We start from the raw sequence: 22,636 nt of genomic DNA, 5'->3' as shown, positions 1-22,636 counted from the left end.
TTTACCCCAAAGACCTCTTTGCTGTCAATATTTTTGGTCACACTGAATCCATAGTGAACTTGCCCAGGACTGAAACCCATTGGCAAGACAATGAGATAAACTGATTTAACCTCTTTCCATAAAGTAGCCAGTGACCAATGCTACCAGTTAGGAAAACATACAAGTTGTATATTTAGGAAAAAGAGGCCTAAGTAAAAATGGTAGCTTCTATTATTAATCTAGTCTTCTTTGCTCCTTATTTTTTTCTCAATTCCATTTTTATAGAGTCCAGTATTTCCCAAAATATACTCCATGGAAGACTAAGTGTGATATGTGAATCGATATCATATAAAAAATGAGTTTCTGATATTCAATAAAAGTAGGAAACCCTAAGTTAGCAATGTTAAAGTTCTTTTCTATGAAACCTCACTTTTTAATATGTTAATGCACCCTAAGAATCTCCAGGAGAAAAATCTAGTGCAGTATTTCTCAACCTTTTATTCATTGTTCTTTTAGTAGTCAAGGGAAGAGTCTTCTCTTTAATACTTACATTCCTGCTGTTAAAAGATAAACTGAGGCACATTAAAATTTTTAAGAGTTTATTTGAGTAAAAATCAATTCCAATTGGGCAGCACCAAATAGGAAGTAGCTAGAAGTGGACCAAACAGGAATTAGGGGAAAGACTTTATTTATAGAGAGGGTACCAAAGCAGAGCAAAGAACTTTTTTGATTGGCTCTTGATTAAGTGGTTGCCTTCTTTGGGAAAACTTAGTTGGCTGTTTTTAATTGCTTGCCCTTAGTTTTTAATTTAACTTTGAGGTATTTACAGGCCTAAATTTTGGTTTCCTTACATAGGCTGCTAAAGCATTCAAGCTAATGGCCCTCAGTCTAATGGCCTTGTTTAATAGAATATAAGACTACAGTAAGGACAGGAGAGTAAGACTTGTTGATTGAGAAAACCTGTAATCTGCCTCTGCTCTCCCTCTGTCCATTATCCCTAGTTTGTAGTTAGAATTTTACACCAGCCATTTTTTAAAATTATGGTATAACATAAAGTGTCTAATGTGCATCAATCTTAAGTGTTCACCTTAATGCCTTTTCAGAGCTGTATACACACCCAGTTCAGGATAAAAGTGCTGAATTCTTGATCAGAGAACCTTTAAAAAATCCTTGGCCTCCCATCATCCACAGACTGTGATTTTCAAACTTTAGTGACATTAAAGAGGAATTCACATGGGGGGAGTCTAGTAAACATAAAGTTCCTCATGTAATTGTCGATTAATGATACCAAAATTAAAAAAAAATAAAGGAATTTACTTAAGGGAGCTTATTAAAATTGCATATTCCTATCCTCAAAGATTCTCATTCAGAGGGCCTAGGGTATGAATCTGGGATTTTAAATAAAGCACTGCAGGTGGTGTACGGATCACACTTCTGAGAAACGTTGGCCTCCCTACAGGGTAAAAGTCAAAGTCCTGAGTAAGGAATTAAGGCTTTCCCTAATTTGACTCAATATTTTCAGACTCGGACCCTTGCTAGTTTCCACCAAGTTGAATTGCTCACCTTCCAATAGGTCATGCACTCACGCCTTAACCTGGAATTATCTTTCCATTCTTTACATGGCAAACTCCTACTCATCCTAGCTCCACTCTCATCTCCTCTAGGAAGTCTTCTTAACTTCACCAGGCAGAATTAGTTGCCCCCTCCCTGTCCATCCAGAACTTTATTCAAACTCTTGTTATAATTCTTATCACACAACTTTAAAAAGCTCCTTGTTTGGAGGCAAGGAGAAGCATGTCTAGCTCTTTCCTAAACCAGTAACCCTGCAACAGGGCTCGGCACACTGGGTGAATAAATGAATGTATGGTACTAGTAGATTTACATGTAGAGTTTCTTAGTTCTCATTTTCCAGGCCAATGAGACTGCAAGCTCCTTAAAGGAAGAGAGAATTTCTGACTCACTTTCATAATCTCCAAAATCATGCCAGGGACTCAGTAGTCAAAGAAAAAATATCTAGTGCATGAAAATAATGAGCACTCCTCCCCACATTTAGTACCTCCATGCCTCCTAAGCCTCATTACAACTGTTTGGAACAGAAGAGAGTGCATTTTGGGGAGATGTCAGATAGAGTATAAAGCTAGAAGCTGCAGAACGCGGCCTCTAACACCAGGTTCCTGGTTCTTTCTACCCATTCACTCCACAGAACGCTGTCGTCATGGAGACGACCGTTGCCCCAAGTGCGTGCAGCTGCGTGAGAACTTCAGACAGCTCAGGAAGGCAATAGTGCATGGCGACTCCTCGCCTCCTCACCCACCTCCTTATCTATTTACTCGCCTATTCCTGTGTTTACTTGTGTTTGTACTTGTTGATTTATTTTTTTAGCATCTTTGTAGAGGACTAGGCAGCTGAGCTGGACGGAAACCACTTGGGCACCGATAGTCTTACCCACCACCCAAGGTGAGATCCGGAGACCTCTGGTCACTGGCTGAGAAGAGCTGAGGGGCGATGCTCCTGCAGTTACCAGCAGCCTGTTCCTCCGAAGTGTGGGGAAGGGGCGGAGGGCAGTACTGGAGGTGAGGGGCCGGATGATGCTTATACTTAACTCTTGCAACCTGGCCCCTAGGGGCTGTGCAGGCTCAGGTGGGGCGAGGGCAGAAGCCCTGTGGGTTCCCGCTGCACCTCTCCTTCACCGGGACTGTTGGGTTGTCGGACTTGCAGAGGAAGCTCAGGACGCATGTGCCGCTGCTCCGCGGCTCCGAGGGAGTCAGTAACTCAGCTGAGGGAATCGTGTAACTAGACGATTGCAGCCGTGTGTGATGCAGCGTGTCCAAGCCCTGCAGGTGAGACGCACAAGCAGACTCCAGGACGGGCCCTGGCAGGTGCAGTGGAGGAACATGGCTACACATGTAGGGCTCCACCAGATACCTGCTGCTGTGCGGCAGTGCACCAAAGCTCAGCTGCGGGCTGACACACACGGCCATCATGCCCCTATCCTGGTCAAGTGCCACTTGCAGGCAGACCCCGACAAGTACAAGGGGTCCTCAGCGGCTTCGGTGTGACCGTGCGGGACGACCAGCTGCACGGCCTGGTCAGGCTGGCCCCGACCTTCCTCGGCTACTCCATGCAGGGCCTCTTCAAGTTTGGCCTCCACAAGGTCTTCAAGACCCGCTACGCGAAGCTTCTGGGCAAGGAGAAGGCCTCCGAGTGGAGAACCCGTCTGGATCTGGCCGCCTCGGCCAGCACCGAGTTCTTTGCCGATGTGGCGCCGGCGCCCGTGGAAGCCGGGAAGCTTAGCTTCCAGGCGCAGCCGGGCTTCGCCCGCACGCTCGGGCCGCGGCCCCCAGGATGGCCGGCGAGGAGGGCCTGTGGGCCGACAGAGGCGAGGTGCCGCTGTGGAGGAGGCAGATCCCCTACACCATGAAGTTTGCCTGCTTCGAACCGCTGTGGAAGCCCTCTGCAAGGACGTGGTGCCCAAGCCCCAGCGCCAGCGCACCAAAGCCAAGCAGCTCGCTGTGACCTTCGTGGCCGGCCACATGGCCGGCGTCTTATGTGCCATCGTGTCGCACCCAGCTGATTCCGTCGTGTCGGTTTTGAACAAGGAGAAAGGCTGCACGGCCTTTGGAACTCTCCACAAGCTGGGGTTTGGAGGCGTATGGAAGGGCCTGTTCGCCCAGATCTTCCTGATTGGCACTCTGACTGCACTGCAGTGGTTCATCTATGACTCGGTCAAGGTCTCTTTCAAGCTGCCTAGCCCGCCGGTCGCTCAGGCGCCGGAAACCCTGGAGTAACAGAAGTAGGCGTGGATTTGCCAACTCCTGTGCTGGGATTGCGTTCACTGAATACTAGTATGTAACATGTTTACCTGTTTGGGGAAAGGTGACAATACGCAGGCCTAGTTCTCTTTAAATGATTGATTCCTTCTTTTTGGCAATGCAAGAGGATTGCCACCGTTTAGTTTTGGGGTTTGAACCATTATCTTTGGGGAGTTGGCATGGATATGGTTGCTTTCACTCAATAGCTTTTCAACAATGATGAGAAAATTCTTAACAGGAAGTAATATTAGGTAATTTAGTGTGTCTAGATTGTATCTCCTTTGATTCACCATTCCGTGGAGATTATCCAAGCATCTTTACTGAATAGCTTACTAATGAGGTTTTAAGGTCAGCACAACTGTATGGGACAGGGAACAAAGGAAAATTTTACCACATGATATTCATCTCAATGGAAACTGTACCTGTAAGTAGATGAAGGATTCATTCTTTATTTCTTGTTGATGTCCATTACAGGTAAAACTTATTAAAAGTTAAGTTATGACTTAAACCTCTTGATAGCTTAGAATGTACTCACTGTTTTCAAAGAGACATGACATGAAGTTTTGCATTTTCTCATTTTTCTTTGTCCGATTCTCTTCCTGATGTTGCTGATTTAGAACATAGCTCTGGCCAGAAAGTGCTACAATTGGATCAATGTGGAAAACCAGAATGAGATGAAGGGCAGGCTCTGGGAATAAATATGTAAAGAAAAGCCTTCTCTAAAGATTTCTTTTGTAAAACTCAGCTTTCAGCAGTCATACATTCAAAAACAATCATACCACCCTGACATTTAAAAACATACATACACAAAACCATATAATATTCAACAAAAACCTGTTGGAATTTGAATGGTTTTGGTGACTTTGAAAGAAAAATCTTGTAATTTGGTAGATGTTTCAGTGATCTTAATGATGATTGAGGTTCATAAAATTTACTGAAGTTATAAGGCACATTTTTCAGTTTTCTGTAGCCTTCACATCTCTGATTGGGGAAATTTTAGTGAAATTCTGTGAATTAGATCTTTATAAGAAGGTGAATAAGAAATTTAAGTGTGATACTTGATATAATTTACTGAAATGTTACATAACTGCCTAAACAACTAGTACTAAGGACCACAAACTTAGAATATGTTAATGTTTTAACTATGTGATACTAAACTGCTAGTGGGTGAACAGAAGTTAAAAAGTGTCTAGATATAAGTATGTTTGAATTGTCTTAAATGGATAACAAAGAGGTTGGAGGGTAACAGTCAGAACTTGTGAACGAGAAGGAATGAAGTTTGTATTTAGTGATTCTATTTTGTTTATTATTGGGGAGAATGCACGGGGAAGGTTCACTGTACGTAACTAAGACACTTCGACTTTCCTTAGAAGGCAAGTGTCCAGGTTTGTGGAAAAGAAGTGTTCTCAATGAAGAAGAATGATAAACAAATTTCAAGGAACTAAGTAGTGCAGGTTCATTTTTGCAAAATTTAGAACATATTTCTTGTAAAATGTTTGTAGGAAGTTTCTTTGGTTGACAGCTTATTAAGTAAAGTACTTTTGATCAGTAATATAATTTGGGAGTTGCTGTGATATCTATGGAGTTGCAAGAAAGTAAGGGACCACTTGTTATGGTCTGTGGCATTTCATGATTATTCTGTTGACAACACAAGAAAGTTTCTGTAGTATACATTGTGTGTTTAGAGAATTGTAGTTCAAGGAGAACTGTTTGGCATGCATGATCAAGAAAATGAATTTGATTTATATCAGCTGTTTTCATGTTCAGTTTCTAGATTTGTATTCACCTTTTTTTTTTGCCAGTAATTTAGAAATGTCTGAATAAATAGGAGCCAGTGTAGCTAATAATAAATAATAAATGATATTTAAGTAAAGATAACGGGACTTCAGTGTCATTATGAATTTTTTTCCCTAGTTGCTATTTCTTTGGAATAAACTTCTATTCAGTATTTTACCTCGTCTGTATTTACTACTCTGAAATCATACATGTCTATAAGATTTTGAAAAGCTATATTATGTATCTGTTATTGTTAGACATCTTGTATTTTTCTCATAATCTCAATACTTGACATAATCAATTGTATATATAAAGAAACAGACTCAGGCTAGGTAACTTGCTCAAAGTCATGTAAGTAATACAGTCTGACTCGGAATCCACATTTTCTTCATTAGTCTAGCTCAGCACCTTTGTGTAACCATTGACTACCTTTTCCATAAATTGCTTTTTCTAGTAGCTCAACAATATTTAAAAAATTTTTTATTTGTATATGTGATGAAACTTGCCCAATTTTGCACTAGTGGAAAGTTTGTAATGTGTCTCAGTTGTGAAAAACTTATGGCATAATAGCTTAGAAGTAAACTGCAAAATACCTAAATACATTTAATTTACTATTTAAACCGTATTCCATACCAGGTCAGTGCCTCCGTCCTAACTTGAAGGAACTGATGATGATAAAAAGAGTGTTTTTAAGTTTTTGAGAAGCTTTAGTCTATCACATTTTCTTTATTTTTTCCCCCCTCTAATCTTTAGTTTCTACAGCTGAAAAAAGCTGGCTTAGTCTATTTCTCTTTTCCCCCAGGTGGTGATTAAAGCAGCTTTTTCAAGTATGTGAAATAATTTCATGATAGGCAGCTGTAATCTCATCCATTCATCTGTCCTTTGAGAATAAAGAGGGTAAAATCTTGAAAAACAAAGGCCATATTTACATGTTAAACTACACTGATAAAGACTGGAAACAATCAAAGTATTAATGTTATGAGTATTTTCCCTTGCTGTACCAGTGTGTCTTTAGAAAGAATTACTTTTGATCCTTTCAAAGGCAAGAATAATCACAGAACTCAGATCACATTTTGATAAGCAGCTATTCAATTATATGCTTGTTTTATGTAGTCTTAAAGATCAATTACTTTTTTAATCATGAGCAAAGAACTGTTTGAAAGGAAATTTAAATAACAATATTATTTAGGAGACTATGTCTTGTTTTCCTGAATGCTACTATTTGGATGGGTGGGTGAGTAAGGAGGGTACTAACAATATAATTATAACTAAGATTTGTATGTATGTGTGTGTGTCCATTTTAGTTAACATATTTTAAGCCTTTCAATGATAGAATACCCAAAATTTTCTAGGCAATTTGGTATTCTGCCCATGCCCCAGTCTATGACACTACTGATCAACATCTTCCATGTGCCAAGCATTGTGCTAGGCAGAAGGGTGTTGGCAATGAGCATAATATGTTGTTCCTGCCCTTGTGGAGCTCACAGTCTAGTAGGAAAAATAATTTACAATTATGTAAAGTGCTGTGAGGAAGTATAGCATGTTGTAAGATTGCACAACTAGAGGATGAGTAGGAGTTAGACTGGCAAAGAGAAGATACATGGCAGTGGGCATAGTGTGTGCACCTGCCCTGAAGATAAAGCCTGATGGTTTTGAGGAACTGAGAGTTCACTTTGGCTGGAGCTATTCAGTTGCAGAGAAGGTGGTGTGAAATGAACTAGGAAAGGTAAATAGGAAAAGGGTCGTGCCAGGCTATGTAGTTCACGTTAAAGATTTGGACTTCATAGGGTATCTAACTTAGACTCTAAGAGTTTAAGAACCATTGGAAAACCCCTGAGAGGCTGTAAGCATGGGATGACTTTCAAGTTGCTGTGTGAGAGAAAGAAGAGTGGAGGGAGAAGAGGTTATTTAAAATGTTGCTGTAATCCAGGTGAGAGAAAAGGGTAGTCTGGACTAGGATTTTGATGATGGGGATGTTAAAATATCATGAGAAGCCCGAAGGTGGAAAGAATCCAAATGTCCATCAATGGAAAAATGGGTAAACAAATTTTAGAATATCCATATAATGAAATATATCCAATTATAAAAAGGAATGAAGTACTGCTACAGGCTACAGTTTGAATGAACCTCAAAGACATTGTGCTAAATGAAAGAAGCCAGACACAAAACGACACATAGCGTATGATTCCTTTTATAGAATATTTCAGAATAGGTAATCCATAGAGGCAGTAGATTAGTGATTACCAGGGGTTGGGAGGAAGGCACTGGGAAGTGATTATTTAATGGCTATGGAGTACTTTTCCCAAAGATGAACTAAAGTTTGAAAGTAGAGAGAAGTGGTAGTTGAACAACATTGTGAATACACTTAATATTCACTTTAAAATGGTTAATTGTATGTTAAATGCATTTCACCTCAATTAGAATTTAAGACATAATGAGATGCTTTATTCATAACATCCCCAATGTGGGAACAACCCAGATGTCCATCAAAACTGATGAATGGATATTTTCACCATAAAAAGGAAAAAAAATAATTGCCATTAAAAGGAATGAAGGAATAAAATACATGCTACAACGTGGATACCCTTGAAATCAGTATGCTAAATGAAAGAAGCCAGACACAGCCAAATATTGTATGATTCCATTTATATGAAATGTCCAGAAAACCCATAGAAAGTAGATTAGTGTTTGCCAGGGGCTGGGGATGGCATGGGGGGATGGGAGGGAGAATGAGGAGTGATTGTTTCTCTTTGGAAGTGATGAAACTATTGTGGAATTAGTAGTGATGGTTGCATGGTTTTGTGGATACACTAAAAACCACTGAATTATATACTTTAAAAGGGTAAATTTCATGGTATGTGAGTTATCTCAATAAAGCCATTATAGAAATTTCATGAGACTATGAAATGCATCTGAAACATGTATTTTATCCTACGGTACAGCCCTTAACTCTGTCTTCCTCCATCAAGTTAAGACTAGAGCTGCAAGGATGGCAGCTAAACTTACAGTGGTGATCATTTCAGTGTATACTAGCATCGGGTCATTACAGCATACACCTGAACCTAGCATAATGTTATATGTCGATAATAACCCAGTTAAAAAAAAGCTAGTCTGAAAAAAAAGACTACAGCAGGTAAAGCAAACTTCTGGCTGTGACATCATGTTAAATTCCACAGAGCTAAGTAAGAAAGATGTCCACCACATTGTACTGGCTAAAAATTGCCTCTAAGGAATAAATGCTGTCTTAATCTCTAGTAATGCAGAGATCATTAATTTTGAAGAATCACTTTACAATGAGGAGTTGAGCTTCCAATAATTTTGCCCTTGATTGTAAGAAAGAAAGAGGAGCAAACGGATTTTGAGAAGCAGGTGTGTGTATAGTGCCCAAGAAAATCACCAGTTAACCAAAATGCTCAGGAATTGATGATTTTCTTTAACTGCAGGGTAACCAGATTTATTTTCAATTCTTGATGATTGTTTTATATGCCTGATTATTTTCTCTTTTATAATATTCTGAATGTGATTAATAATTCAGGGATTTGTAAGGCCTCATGGCTATCAGTTAAGAAAATGTTTGTTGTATAGTACAATAGCCATAGCAGGCATAGGGCTTTTGGATGGATGTACTCTGACCCTAGACATAAATGGGTATGGATGTGAGTGAGCATGTGTGTTTAATCCTCAGGGTTAGTTTCAAATCTTGTCATTCGCCTCTTTGCTAGAACAAGAGTGAAGGAGATATGGTTTACTGTAAGATTATTTACTGAGTATCTGTTATATGATATTACTTTCAAATATTATCTTATGTATTCTTACTTTGTGTTCCAATAGGTTGCTTCAAAAATTGGTGATTTCATGTGTAACCTATATGTAGTTCTGTGAGGTACCACAATGCTCTAAAATGATAGACCGTGTCTAAGGAAATGATATTCCTAAATTCTTAAATTTTTTAATATATATCAATATGTCTATCTTTCCTGCCATAAAGAAATAAAACATGGTTTTAGAAAAATATTACTAAAATTTGGTATTCTGGAAAGGAATTCTGTGGGTTGAAAGAAGTCTACCCCTTTGCAAGGCTGATAATTCACATACACATAATTGTTAGTCTTCAGACATGAAATCAGAGCTGCTGACAGGGTGATTGTCCGTTTGCAAGAGGGTGGATGGAAGCCTGGCAAAGAACCACAGTCCTTTCATCCCCAGTAGTGCTCACACTCTGGCTGTAGTTACATCTTACAAATGAGGATTTGTCTCTGTCTGTAATCATTATCTCATACCTCAATATCTCCCCCAATCCTTACCAAGAATACAAAGTTTTTTGTTGTCCTAAATCAATACCAATCATCTTATGTATCTGTTGCTGTGTTTTGAAACTCTTGTTCTTTTATATCACTACCTATGTCTGATAAATGTTGTTAATAATATTTATTGCAACCATATTGTGCTAAGTACTTTAATGTCTCATTTATTGACAACCATCCTGTGAGGCTGGTATTTGTATAAGTTAGGATTTTTAATTTTTTTGGCTCCAAGAACCCCAAACCCATAAAGACATTTGTTGTTAACAAGAAATCTGGAGATAGGCGGACCAGGGTTGGGTCAACAGATAGGTGGTGGCCGCAAGGGCTTAAACCCTTTTGGTCCTTCTACTCTGACATCTTTAGTGTGTCCATGATGTTTCCCCTCATGTTCAAGAAATGGCTGCCACAACACCAAACATCATGTATCAGCAACAGCATTCAGATGAGGAAGCAAGGGGGACAAAGGCAAATGGGGCTTATATCTATCTGTCTTATCAGAGTGGAAAATCTCAGAAGCTTCTAGCAGATTACTTGTTAAGCCTCACTCGCCAGAATTAGGTCATGTGCTTTCCTGTAGCCCCTGTAAACCAGTCACTAACAATAGGAATGGAATACTTAGATCAGTGCAATGCATCTGTTGGGATTAGGCACACTGGGACCTGAACAATATCAGTATTTGTAGTTGTCATTATTAGTAAGGAAGAAGAGGGAAATGGATGTTGGTTAGGAAATTAGAGTCTGCACTTACATTCTCTTCCTTACTTTGCAGGTGAGAAAATTGAGACTCAGAGAGATTAAATACTGTAAAACTGAAGTGACTAGAAAAGTAGGAGTCGAACCAGATATGTCTGCCCCCAAAGCAGTTTGCTGTCACATTAATGCTTTAGCCTGGAACTTGCTATGAGGCAGAGCTACTATAGATCATATCAAAAGGGATTTATTACTGCAAGTGTCAGAAAAACTGCCTTCTAACAGTGACTAATACATAATGAAGTCTTAAAGCCACGAATCTTTGGACAATGGCAATCCATGGATAACGAGATACAATTGATATAAATTTTGCTATCATGCCCTGAAAAAGAAAAACTAGGTGAGAAAAAACTCAAAAAGAAGCATTTTAAAAGAGAGCAAATGTTTATAATCCTTTTTGCAGGCATCCTCAGTCTTTTCATTCTGCACTTTTCTTCCCATTGACTTTTCAGAAATCACTGATTTCTTTCAAAAGCTGTATACTGGAAAAATCCAAAGGATTCTTCAGACGAACAAATTTCAGAGCCACTACCAATTTTTCCTTCTTAAGAAGTGCATCAGGCATCTGATTTCTGCTGATAATTCTCTGTAAGTAGGATTATAATTAAGCACACACAAACCATTCTGTGTTTCCAAGAATACAGCTGGGCTGGCAATGAATTGGTGATACTGCATGGGCCCTGAGCGGGAGGGTTCCATTGCATCTCAACTACCATGTACCTTCTTTGTGTGAGACCGATCCTTCTCCTCCCCAGAAACGCCCTCTGAATCACAGGCCATTGCCCATTCACCCTGTGCCTGTCACTGAGCTAGTTGACTGGGCACCTTCGCTGAGATTTGAGATCGGCTGTCCTGACTCCAGGTTCTGGTCAGAAAAAATGCCAGAAAACTGAATCAGTGCTCCTCTCTCAGCATGACTCCCACCACCCGCCCACTGGTAGCCTCAGCCCTTGGAAACGAAACAGTCGTATTCTGCACGACTGGGTAATGAGAGAGGGAGAGGGGCTGTGGGCAGGAAAGGGCTGAGCCGTAAGGCCAGGCTTCCAGACCTGGTTTTGCCACTGATGGCTTATGAAGCTTTGGCAACTTACCTTGCCTCCCCAGGCCTCAGTTTCCTCATAGATAAAATGGGGAGCCACAGCCCCTACCTTGAAGAATATGAGAATTAGCAATCATTTGTGTAAAATACATGGTATGAAATAAAAACTCAGTATATTATTATTATATTATTATTATTACAAGCCACTTAGTAAAATGTTGGAGGCTTTTAGCATGGAAAGATTTAGCCTGTGCTCATCTGTTATCTCAGTTGCTCTTGGATATATACAAGATATATTTGCTTTAATTTTCAATGCATCATAAAGTACATAACTCTTTGTGGGAAATGCAGTATAGGAAAATAAAAAGCAAGTAGCCTGGGGGTGTTGTGTATATAGAAGCCAACAGGGGCAACCCCATCTCTCCCTGGCTTCTATGCAAACAGTTTCTTTTTCAAATGTGTTTTTGGTATGCAAATCACTCTGTGCAGATTTCTGTATGCAAAATACACCATAGAAAAATGGCCCTCTTGCCAAGGAAGATAGGAGATGTTGGCTGCCATCAAATGAATTAGCAGCAAATTTTAGATTTCTTTTCCTACTGCTCTTTCTAACAATGTATGGAGTGAGCATATTTTTGGCACATTAAACCAAACTGTTTTGGCTTCAGATTGTGTGTTTTTGTGATAAAAGTGTGCTTATTGAAGCCTGTAACTACTTTTTAAAGCCATAATAACATTTAGTAGTATTTAATTTAGCATTTCACAATAGTGTGCCACCTCCAGTTAGTAAAACTGCTTGTTCTAAAGTCACAGATGGCTTCCTACCTAAGGTTAGGCTGCTGATTTCCATGTACTTCCTACTTTTCTGTGAAGATTTGTGCTTATTATGAACAGATTTAAGTTTATATTTTGGAAAATGTTTTCTCCCTAATTAACATGTCTGAGGAAGTGAAATTAATACATTTAATATTAAAAATCCTCCTTATCTTTGGGTGAGGCTAGGGAGCTAGCACTTAATTCACAAGGTAATATTTTGCCATTTAGGCAGAATTCTAATATATCTCTTCCATGGCGTTCCTTGCCATTTTCAAAGTCCTTTCCTATTGGCTCCTCTTGTGTGCTAATGGGAGGAGGTGAGTCAGAACTCTGAGGTCACTTGTAATAGACCACCCAGGCCTGGGTGTTTTGGCTCCCTTGATCATGGTCTCAGGGAAAAGATCAGCTGCAGGCCAACAGCCCCACCATGCTTCCCCGTTTCTCCTCTCCCTTCCTTTCCCTGCTGCCCAAGCGCTTGGTTGCATGTTTTGGATGACTTAAACTTGCCAAGTGAGACACACATTGACTTTACAAAGACAACGCTTAAATTGAAGACATTCTTCAAAACAAAATACCTTATCTGAGAGAGAATGACAAGGGTAACTTCCTACTGGACATCTCGAGTGGTGGGAAAGAGGGAGGAGAAGGTCTTCACTCACTCATTTGCTCATTCAAGCATGCAGCCATTCATTCATTCAACGTGGTGCTTAGTATGTCAGGCATCCCCCTGGGCACAGGAGCACAAAGATGGAAATAGTTCCATCTATTGAGGAGTGCACTGGCTACCTGGGGAGACCAAAGTGTAAGCCAGCGACACTGGCACTGGGCGCCCTGACAGAAGTACATGCACAGTGCAAAGGTGGTACAAAGGTGGGGTCTCTAACTCCCACATGCGTGTAGTGAGGAAAGACTTTTTGAATGAGTTAAATCTGAGCAATGTTTTGAAGGATGAGTAGGTACCACTCTCCAGGTGGGTGGTGGGTAGAGTGGGGTAAAGAGCACTTGAGGAAGAGGGAACAGTCAGTACAAAGGCATGGATGCCTCACCAGCAAATAATGGGGAAGTTTTTCATTGGAGAAATTTCTCTGGCCTAAGAACAGAGAAGGGGAGATGTATTGGAAATAGTATCAACATCTTGTGATCTGTTTTCCCTTTTTCATTTCTACTCTGCTACTCATGTCCATTCATCTGATAGCTTGTCCAAATTATTGCTGTAACCCATAACTGGTCTTGTTGCCCCCAGCTCAATCCCCCGCTAAAAGAACAACACCTGTCCCTGCAGTATTTAGCCCCCACCTACAACAATAGCGATGTGGACAAAATAAAGCCCAAACATTTTGCCCCAGAGCATTTGAAGACCATTATGACTCAGTCCCTCTGGCCACTGCCAGTGATCATCTCCCAGTCCACTGCCCACACCTGACACTGTCTCTCAGGTCCCAGGCCCCACACCTGGCCTGCCTGCATCCACCTCCCCTCCTTGGCCCATGTTAGTCCCACTGATCAGGCTGCCGATCCTTACAGTTTCCACCTCAGTCCTTCAAAATTTAGCTCAGGCACCCTTTGCCTTGCTGGATTTGGCTGCATCCTCCTGTCTGCCAACAGCGAGTCAGGAACTAAACAAAGGTTTTGGAGTCCTAAGGTATGGGTTCCACTCTTGGCTCTGGCTTTGACAAGTTTCTGAGACTTGGTTTCCCCAACTGTAAAAGATGACTGCCTATCTTGCACAGCTGTTCCAGGGTTAACAGAGCATTTTAAGTACTGACACACAGTCAGTCCTCAGACATTACAGCTAATATATTTTAACCTCTTTTGTGAAATTCAGGCAATAGTAACTACCTTTCTAACTTTTTGTCTCACCTGAGGGTTTTAGCCTCAGGCAAGTTCACTCTGGTTTTGATGAGACCCAATAATGACAGTAGAACATTGGAGGTAAAAAAGGGGTTTATAACATGCTTTATTCTTAGAGCTGGTAGGTCCAGCGCAAGAATCCCATCTGCCTCTGTTTCTGCCTCCAGTTCAGCCTCTGCCCCAAGCCCTGATGCCACTCCAGGCTCTGCCCTTGGCTTCAGCCTCTGCTCACCTCTCTCCTGCTCTCTTGCTCTCTTCTCTAGGCTCTGCTCTTAGCACTGGGGGGAACTCTTTATAGCAACACAGGCAACAATGGCTTATTATCAAAGCATATGCAAGCATGCACCTGCACATTAGGCTAAGTATTACATCATCACACCTACACGGTGGGTAGATTAGGATCAGGTGAGGATCCTGGCCATGGAACTTCGATTTTCCCTACACTTGCCATGAGGATTAACTGATGAGTATCAAACTCCTGTAAATAAAAATCTCTTTAGAGAAAGCTTATTTTTATCTCTGTTAACATACTCACTCATTTTTTTATTTATTCATTTGATATTTACCAAATTCCCAATATTTAGCACATACTAAGCTCAACATGGAGGATGTAAAGATGAATTTGAAATGTCCCCAAAGAGCATGGAGCCTCATGGGAGAATCAGACAGGGAAGAAGTCAAGTCTAAAACCAGTGGGGAACCCTGGGACCAAGTTGGGTCCAGGGAATATGGGAAAGCTGAGATCTTGGGGATGAGTTCCAGAAGAGCAGCCCTGTGCTTGGGTCTAGAGGATGTAACCAGCTGGGGAAGGGAGTACAAACTGGTCACCCTAGGCCAGGGGATGTGAGACTGTGTAGGGTGTCTAGGACCTGCAGTGTGGGACTCAGAAGCCAGCGTTAGGACTGGGGGTTAGATGAAAGGAAAGGGGGATGGGCGGGGAGGACCTGGGAGAGAGTGGCAGGACAAGAGGTTGGAGAGGAAGACTGGCTCATGGTGGCGTTCTCAGTGCCTGTGTGCTTGAGAGGTGTGAAGGGTCCCATGGCCCCAAGTAGGCTGAAAGCTTCTTGAAGGCAGAAATGGTTTTCAGTCATCTCTTATTCTTCCACGATCCTGGAAGGATGCAGGCACAATGCTGCAAAACGAGTGTGGAGGGCAGATCATCATAGGAGTTATATAAAGTGCCACAGGGAGAGCTGCACCAGCCACCACCCCAGCTATGCCCTCATGTCCCCTAGAACCCTCCCTCATGACACTGATGGGTGGGGGTGACATATTTGTACAACATCCAGAATGTAATAATGCAAGTCAACAGGAAAATAGGACTTATGTTACAAAATTCCACTTTGGTGAGTTTTACTGAAATGCGTATCGCTACAAACTGAAGGACAGTCAGTCTGTCAAAATGCTTTGAAGTTACAGGAAATGGTCCTCTCTAATGGTTTCCTTTTTCAAAGCCCTTTAAAGTCTATAGGACAAGGCTGACAATCAGGTAGGTGTTAAAATAAACATTAAGCTGTTTATCACAAAATGGGCTATAGGATAGCGACTATAAATTGTCAGAGGTTGAAGATAAAAGACCTTTTATTTTCCATATCTGGAGAAGTAAGGACTTAGAAAAGAAAATGCCCTCTGCCCAAATACTGGGAATTCAGTCAGGTCTGGTACTATGTTACTTCCACCCTCTGAAGTAAAGTTTTGAAAATAAACAGTTGAAAGTGTGCCCAGATTGTTGTAATCTTATTAATCTAACAAAGAAAGTCAGTGACTGACTCAACCAGGGGGATCGGTGTTTACCATGTAATTTGCAACAACATGATAAACACACCCTTACCCCACTTACAGAAAAATCTCCCTCTTCCTGCAAGGAAGCAGTTGGCAGAAAAACAGTAATAAAGCATTAGAGACCAAAAAACTGTGGTTTAGGTCCTGGGTAAATTTTTGCTCATCACCCCAACCTGCTGGCGTCCCAGCCCCCTCCCACCTCCAACCTCAGCGATAAAGTGTTTAGTTTCTTCAGGTCTTGCCCTCCTAAGGGTTGTGTCATGATGCTTCTGACCCTTCTGGGCAGTCTGCCAAGATCTCACAATGCAGGATCTCTGCCCTGGGGCTTGCTGGGCGGCTCGGAGGTCATTCTGGATTCTTTTGTGATTTTAGGGCTGTTTTCTCTCCCTAGTCTGAGGGCATTCCAGAGGGTTGTGCTCCCTCCCCTGGTCTCTAGAGGGCAGTGGTATTCTACACCACCTTGAGCATGGCTCCTCTTGAGTTCGTGATTGCAAACCACGAGGACCTCTGGCTAACTCAGCAGGAAAGGATTTTATTGCAAGAGCCATAAGGCTGGCGCCAGTGAGGTTAGGTAGCTGGGATTGTGCTAAATTACCACAAGGAAGCTGGGATTGTGCTAAATTACCACAAGGACAGTCTGACTACCCTACCACACCCGCCTGGCCACCCCTTCCTCATGGCCACCAGCTCTGCAAATCATCTCTCAGTGGGGTCCAGTACCTTTGGATTATAATCCCAGGAGGGGTGAGTGTTTGGCTGACCCCTGGCTCAGCTTCTGCCTCCTTTGTGCAGGGTAAGCCCTGCTTCCCACTAGGACCCACACAAAAGGAAGAGATTTGGGTGTTTTGTAGTAAAAAAATGATGGTATCTTCACTTCACTCCTCTGCATAATTGCCTATGTTTCTGAAGCACTGTGCCAAACACTTTAAATGGATGAACTCACTGAGTCCTCACAATAGGTCTATAGAAAAGGGCTCCATTTTACAGATGAGAAACTGAGGCACAAGACACTAAGTAACATCCTCAAGGTGACACAGCTGAGAAGTGACAGAACTGTGAGTCAAGCTTCACCTCGGGGCTGTGGACAGAGGTCATTATTGTCTGTAGAGGCTCTGGAAGATACATGTAAACCTAAAACGAGCCTCTCTCATAGCTGGCTTACCCTGATCCACACCTCTAACCTGCTCTCCTTCTGTGTGCCCAGCTTGCTTTGCTTCCGGGCCCACTGGCTAACCTTGCCTCCCTTGACCATCCGGGCTCTTGCCTTGGCCTCTCACCCCCATCAGTCTGTGCAGGGTTCCCTCTAATAAACTCTGGTTTTCAAGAGCACATGGCCCAAACCAGAAAAGCACCAAGATGCCAAATGCCATGACTAGTTCTACAAAATGAATTCCTCCAGTCCATCTTAAAAACTGTTTGACCTTATGAGGGTCTATTCTGTGATCTGAACCACTGAGTGAAAAAGCATATTCACCTTTACAAATCTAATGTTTCCAATAATTTTTTTTAAATGAGTCTTATCAATCAGTGACTGTAATATGTACAGGAATAGAATTTGACATTAAGAGATTTCTATTATCTTTTAAAAATTGGCATGCTTGGGATCTGGTACATGCTGGGTACCTGATCAATATTTGCTGCATTAAAGAAAGAGAATCAGAGGCCAGCCACTCTGGTAATTACAGCCTTTATTGACATTTTCTTGTGGGCATATTTCAAACAAAGCCTTCTTTTCAGTCTTAAATATCCTCATTTTTAGTCCTTTATTTATTACTCTGTTTCTTACCTCCTTTTAGATTACTGATTACCTCCTCCACTTGCACTGTTTAGAAAGGGCTTTTTTTTAAAGTAATTTTAGTGACCCCCCCCACCCTGCCCACACACACAGCATGAGCATGAGAGGATTCTTCATGCTACACACCATTGCTGAAATCTAAATATGGCTATTTAGACTCTGTGTCTATCAGGCTGGAGCGTATGTGTCTGTTAGTCTTTCTCTGAATGGCCCATATCCCACTGTGATTTCTCGGCAAGACATAATAAACAAAAACTATCTGTAACTGTAATGGGCATGGCAGTCAGATAAAATCTGAACATTAAACCCATCCTTCTAAAAACAAAATATAATGCAGAGTGCACTATGTCTTTTTCAGTCCCAAGTTGGGGTAAGAAGGTACCTGACAAGCTCCGTGAAGTCAACTCATAGTAGAGTTTCTAAAATGACAATGGGCCAATACTTTAAAAATAAATTTGTTTTGTATATAAAAGTCATTTAGGATTTAAGACTCCAAGAGTCATGCAAAAAGGAAAGGAAAGGCCTCAAGCCACGTTTTCCCACATCAGAATGATTGATTCATTTCCACCAGCTTGATCCTTTCCTGAAGGTAGCAAGCCAGGGTGCATCCAGCTACCCTCAAATATCTCATCAATCTTCTGCCACAAAAATGAAGCAACGGTACATCCAGACCTTTGTCCTACTTCCCCTCATCCACAGCACCTGCCAGGCTGCATCAGAAATGAGTGATGCCAGCCCAAATGGACTGCGCTGCAGCTCTGGGGGGCCCTTGGGAGGAGACAGGAGCCCCCTTAACCAGGCGCTCACACTCCCTCCCTTTGGCGTGAATCTGCCATTTCCTGTTGTTAGCAGCAGAGTGGGAGACAAATGTGTGTATGGTCAGACGGCTGAGATGCTGCCACAACGAGGTGGCTGCTGAGGCATGTTTCTCAAGAACAGCCGCAAGGTTGTTTAGGGGGCCTGCCTCTCCCAAGGTCTAAGTCCCACAAAAGCAGTTTCCTTAAAATTTCTCTAAGGTTGCTGCTCACACTAAGAGTAGCTCCCTGGCCCTTCGGGGTGATCTGAGCATCTGGGACATCCACTGCATCCTCTGTGAGCCAAAAGCCATGATCCTTTTTCTCTCTGGACAGGCTGATGTGAGTGTCCCTGGACCCCTGTGCCTCCCTGTGGGGCAAACATATCTGGGATCAGACAAGTGGGTTCAGATTCCAGTTCACCCACCTAGGCAAGTTCCCTAACCATTCTGAGCCTCAATTTCCTCATAGGAAAAGTAGGGATAATAATAAAATCCAGAGGTTGTTGTGAGGCTCAGAAGTGCACATGTACAACACCTACCATGGCACCTGGCCCACTCCAGGTGTCCCATTTACTGGACTTATTCATTGTCAAGATCTTTAAGAAGGCCACTCACATGTCATTTAAGAGACTGTACTAAGATCAAAAACAGAAATGAACCATCAGGAGAGGGGCCTCCCTGACTCCTGGGTACCAGGACTTCCTTTGCTGAGCCCTCCCCACAGGCCCTGGCACATGGGCCTAAACTCCTCATGGGTTTATGCAGCTTGCCTGACGAGAGAGCTTGCAATCTGTCCTATGACTGCTTCTCGTGAAATTCTTCTCCCTTTGCATGTTCTCCTTTCGTAGTTAGCAGTGATGGCTTCAAAGAGCCAGAAGGGACCACAGTGATCATCTGGGTTCCTAATGGGACACCCGAGGGCCCATAGCAGACTGTGGGTGATATTCCCAGACTCCTGGTCCAGTGTGCCTTCCGTTCTCCATGCTGCTCAGGGCACTCATGTCCTGAAATGGGGTTGCTAGGGAAGCACTGTTCAGATTGCTGCTCCTGCGGCCCCAGCAACACAGCCAGCCTTGGGCAGGAAGGAAGGTGAACAGCAAATCATGTGCTTAAAGCAGCTGTTTGGGGTCTGAGTCCTGTTGCCTGGGGGCCTCCAAGAAGTCTGGCTGCTAGTCATCCTGGCACCACTGTCTGCAGACTTACGTGACCTGAGTATCATCTCTGGCTTTCTTCAGATCCTGCAAAGTTTATACTCAGTGTGTCTCTGCCCCTCCTCCCCTCTCCAGATCCAGACTCTGGGCCTGTGGCCCAGTCCTTCCCCTCACCCTCCTGTCAGACTTGCCCAGGGACCATCAACAGTCCCTCCTCCTTGGTGCCTCTCGGCTGCTGAGTGCTACTAGCTGTTCTGACTGTCATTTTCCCTGTCCTGCCCAACCTCCGGCTCAGCCCCCTCACCCCTCCTGAACCCCTTCCTCCTGGCCCAGCCCCGGCTCTGGTGCTCTCTGGGAAATCTTAACCTCTGTGCTTCCCCACTAAGCTGCTGGTACCATGAGCCACCCTCCTGCCCCGGCTTGAGACCTGGGAGTCAGCCTGATTGCCCAATCCCTTCTCAGGATGGCCATTCTTGCTTCTGAACCAGTCTTGACAGGTTACTTTCTCTCACTTCCTACGGTCACCATCACCCTGCTTCAGGCCACCGTCACCTTTGGTCTGGGCTCCTAAACGATCCCCCATGGGCACCCTGTCCCCATCCTGACTCCCTCCCCCCACCCTCATCTTACACTGAATGGGTTTTCTGTCCAAGTCAGATAACTGGCCTCCGGTGGTGTCTACCCCTGACTTTGGCAGTACATCCATGGCCTTCTGTGATCTGCCAACCGTTCTAGCCTAGGGCCTCCTACTCCACCCCTCTGACTTCCTGGGCCATCTCCATGCAGGTCCCCTGCCCAGCAGCTCTACTGTCCCTTCAGGCCCCATTCTTAGCTGGCTGTTCCTTGCCATCTTTCCCAGCTCCCCCATCACTGCCTCCTAGGGTTAGGGTTATAGCCCCTGATTGTCCCTCTACTCAGCCTGGATCATAAGGTGCTCTTGTTGTCTGCTTATGTGTCTCCCACACAGCTGCAGTGTTCTTCCAAGGCATAGCCACACCCCACCCGCCTGTGGGTCCCCAGCTTGGCACGTAGTAGGCAGTTAGTGTCTAACTTGTGAAGGAGCTCTGGCTGGAATGTGAATACCCAATGCCCATGGTCTGGCTAGATAGAAAATGTGTTCTGCTCATGTGGAAAGACCACATCTCCAACTTCATCTTCTACACTGTTCAACTCTGATGGCAGGAGCAGAGCTACATGGTCAGATAGAACCAGCTTCAAATATTGACTTGACCACTTACTAGTTTGGAGACTTTGAGCAAGATACTTAATCTTGCTGAGCCGTAGTTTTCCCAGGTATAATTGGGGGTGATAACGCCTGCCTTATAAGGTTCTGGTAAAAACCAAATGAGGATGTAAATAAGGCATAGTACCCACTTAAGAGTGGGAGCTATTATCCCAATGGACTTTTTAATAAGCATGTATTAAACTAAATAGAACAGAACTGAACCCAGTAAGATACACTATTATGTCAGCTACAGAAACAAGCCAGGGGTAAAGAAGGGCAAAGGACTGAGCACTGGGATACGCCCAGAAAGAGCCCAGTTCCACCTCTGTCACCAATACCCCATTGGTTTGAAAAAGGGGGAAGGTTTGGTTAAAATGGTAACTAGTTCACTCCCAGCTCACAGATCATCGATCCTAAGATTCTTTGATTCTACAATTTCATGAACCACCATATGTAGCCTGAGGCTTTACTGAGGTTTTTAAGGGAAATACATCCATAATTTAATTCTATTAAAAGGCAAAACCAGCATTGGAAAGCAAAGTCAGGTGGAAAGTCCCTACCTGCAAATATTTCCATCCATATGAGAAGGTGCCTTTCCTTCTGAAGTGTTCAGAGCCAATAATGGTCAAAATAACCTTTTTGTGAATCCCAGCAATGCCCAGCATTCCAGCAATTACCATGGTGGGCAGAGCTTATGTCTGCAAAATACAGCCTTCTGGATGGAATTTGCAGGGAAACAGAGGCTTTAGACATTACAGTGTTTTCAAATATCATTATCACTGCTCTATAAATATCCCACACCCACAGTATATCAGGTGCCACATGGGACATATTGGATTTGGTTGGAGATTTTCTTAAAAGACACATAACAGTACCAGATGCCAGTCATCTTGGGTAATATTTATGTACAAGCTGCAAAAGCAAAGATTAGCTGTGTCAATATGTATAGAAAACCCCCACACAAGAGAGTCTGTGAGAAGGGTATTATCTGCACTTAGGATCAAAAGCATTTGCCTAATTTCTTCACTTCTTTAAGAGTTATTTCACCCATCACTACCAAAGATTGGATGAGTGAGGAATTAATACAGCAATAATCAGGGGGAAAGTATCAGAGATCCGTGGAGTCTCCTGCTGGAAGTAGTTCAGAACCTTTGCAGCTAAAAAGAGCAGTTCCAGAGCTATGAACAGCAACTTACCCTTCCATTGGCTTTTAACTAATGGGATCCAAACACAGTTCATTCCTTTTCAATTGCCCTCACCAGCAGGCCAAAGGGGAAATTGCTTGGAGGATAAAAAGGTTTTGTATGGGAGACAAGCAAAAGGAAAAGTATTTCCACTACATGATTCCCCATGTAAATTTGCACATGAGCACTGTGCAAATAACCAGGAGCCATTTTAGCAGCTAGGTGCTGTGCACTGAATCATGTCCCCATCCCCACCCCAGCAAAGTCATAGACTGAAGCCCTCACCCCCAGTGGACGGCTTTTGAAGATGGGGCCTTTGGGAAGTGATTAGGTTTAGATGAGGTCATGAGAGTGGGATTAATGCCTTTATAAGAAG

The 22,636-nt window shown here is 42.8% G+C and overlaps 1 long non-coding RNA gene and 1 pseudogene across 2 annotated transcripts in view; both read left to right on the top strand.

Annotated features, from left to right (window-relative positions):
- The window catches only part of LOC140848893 (uncharacterized), a 48,660-nt gene that overhangs the window by 8,600 nt on the left and 17,424 nt on the right, over positions 1–22,636 (top strand). For both annotated transcript variants that reach the window (XR_012130168.1, XR_012130167.1), the window contains exons 2-3: positions 2,183–2,436; positions 11,074–11,209. This is a non-coding gene — a long non-coding RNA (uncharacterized lncRNA). The remainder of the gene's footprint in view (positions 1–2,182; positions 2,437–11,073; positions 11,210–22,636) is intronic.
- On the top strand, positions 2,565–6,479 carry LOC108405663 (solute carrier family 25 member 3 pseudogene; annotated as a pseudogene).

The sequence above is a fragment of the Manis javanica genome, chromosome 4 (assembly GCF_040802235.1).
Source record: "Manis javanica isolate MJ-LG chromosome 4, MJ_LKY, whole genome shotgun sequence".
NCBI lineage: Eukaryota > Metazoa > Chordata > Mammalia > Pholidota > Manidae > Manis > Manis javanica.
Note: the sequence above shows the minus strand (reverse complement) of the source record. Positions and strands in the feature narration are given on the sequence as shown.